Source organism: Microtus ochrogaster, unplaced genomic scaffold, assembly GCF_000317375.1.
Source record: "Microtus ochrogaster isolate Prairie Vole_2 unplaced genomic scaffold, MicOch1.0 UNK1, whole genome shotgun sequence".
Lineage (NCBI taxonomy): Eukaryota > Metazoa > Chordata > Mammalia > Rodentia > Cricetidae > Microtus > Microtus ochrogaster.
Genome location: NW_004949099.1, coordinates 35,977,936 through 35,980,067, shown reverse-complemented (window position 1 = coordinate 35,980,067; position 2,132 = coordinate 35,977,936). Strand labels below are relative to the sequence as shown.

Here is a 2,132-nt window from a genome sequence, read left to right as displayed (position 1 = left end):
GCTCTGTAGACCAGGCTGGTCTCGAACTCACAGAGATCCGCCTGCCTCTGCCTCCCGAGTGCTGGGATTAAAGGCGTGCGCCACCACCGCCCAGCGAATATAGTATATTTTAATGGAAGACTTCTAAAATAAAAGTAATGAAATGAATAGTACCTGACTCATTAAAAATAAAATAAAATAGAAAAGTATAATAGTTATTTCCTATGTATCCTTTTCATAAAGCTACTATAAAAATTTCTGCAAAAAAAACCAAATACTCTAAGCAAACATAAAAGTAACCAAGTGGAAGAAAATACGTTGACTTGCTTAAAATAAAGTAATAACAATTAAAAGATTTTGATTTGCTTGAAATAGAGTAATAATAATTGGTGGTTAAATATATGCTGTCACTTTAATCTTGAGGACTATATGAAAAGGCAAATGAAAGAATTGTGGTATTTATCATCTCTTTCTCATAAAATTAATGTTGAGTTACATAAGAAGTCAGATGCCATAGGTAAGGTTGAAAGAAAACCCAGTGTGTTCCTCAAATAATCAGCGTTACTCAACTCAGGTCAAAAAAGACAAAATACTCAAACACATGTGGTCAAATGATATGACAGGATTTTATAAACAAGCCCTAAACAAACAAATGTATGTTTCATTTGGAATAACCATAGACATCAAGAAATGACCCAGGGGCCCCAAGGAGGGCTGTCCAAGGGAGGGGAGACAGGCTGCGCTGGTAAGGGAAAAGGGAAAGAACGGAAGAGGAAGGGTTAAACTGGGTCAGAAGTGGATGGTAGGATAGAGTGTGGAGTACAGGAGAGGTAAATAACACTAAAGACCTTTCTAAAAAGACCATTCCTGGGGCTCACATCAGGGAAGCTGCAGAAAGGGAAACCCGACCACCGGCAGGAGCCTAGGCAGCTGAAGGAGGGGCTCTGTTCTGGGGAGACCTCTCTCTTCCTGACCGCCCATTCCTCAGAAGCACATGAAATGTTATTTGGGGTAGATCATACGTTAGGCCACAGGATCAAACAATATGAAATCACCTTTTTGTCAGTATATCATGAAATAACAACAGGGAGAATCTCGTAAAAAATCATGATTGTGTGGATATTATGTAGCCAGCTCCTGAAGAACTAGTGTATTGATGAAGAAATTGAGACCCAATTAAAAACATCATGGGACAAATGAAAAGGGGAACACAAAATATCCAAACCTACAGGCCACAGACAAAGCAGTTCTAAGAGGAAAATGTATTAAGTGTCCAAACCCAAAGAGCAGGAAGATCTCAAGACTAATATTCTTCATCGGCAATTAGAACTAGATAAGCTACCACGAACTGGTAGAAAAGATAGAATTATTCAGTAACAAATAGATTATTTAGAAGGAATGGGCACATTTCTGGAGATCTGCAATCAATCAATACTTCATCAAAAAGAAATAGGAAATCATAACAGACCAAAAATGAATCAGAATACTGACTTGGTATTAAAAATCTCCATTAAAGAAAATTTAGAACCTAATGACTGTACTGTTGAATTTGATGAACTAGCTAAAGAAATAACACCAGTCTTTCTGAGTCTTCCAGAAACATTAAAGAAGGAATATTTCCAAATAATTTTTGTGAGATTAGCCTTGCCTAGCAAAGGCATCACAAGAAAAGAAAATTCCAGGCCAGTGTCTTTACAAACACAGATTTAACAACAAACAGCAATGTGACAGCAAGCTGAATTCAATGCCACATATAATGGATCATACACCATGATCAACTGGGATCGGTCCTCTGGATACAAGAGTGATTCACCACAGGCCAGTCACTGTCACATACCACGGTGACAAAATGAGGGATGAGAAGCATTACTGCTTCATTGCATGGAGAAAAACAATTGGACAAAATTCAAAACACTTTCCTGATAAAATCCCTCACCAAATTAGGTACACACCAAAGGCAACACTTACTCAACAGAGAAAACTTGAGAACCTTTTCTCTATGATCTGGAACAAGATGGGACACCCTACTTTTTCCACTTCTACTTAGAGGGCTGGAATTGCCAGGAGCAATCAGACAAGAAGAAGAAGAAGAAGAAGAAGAAGAAGAAGAAGAAGAAGGAGGAGGAGGAGGAGGAGGAGGAGGAGGAGGAGGA

The 2,132-nt window shown here is 38.6% G+C and overlaps 1 protein-coding gene across 5 annotated transcripts in view; it reads right to left on the bottom strand.

The window, feature by feature from the left end:
• Positions 1-2,132, bottom strand: part of A2m (alpha-2-macroglobulin) — a 46,134-nt gene that overhangs the window by 13,989 nt on the left and 30,013 nt on the right. The gene's annotated exons all lie outside the window — the stretch shown is intronic.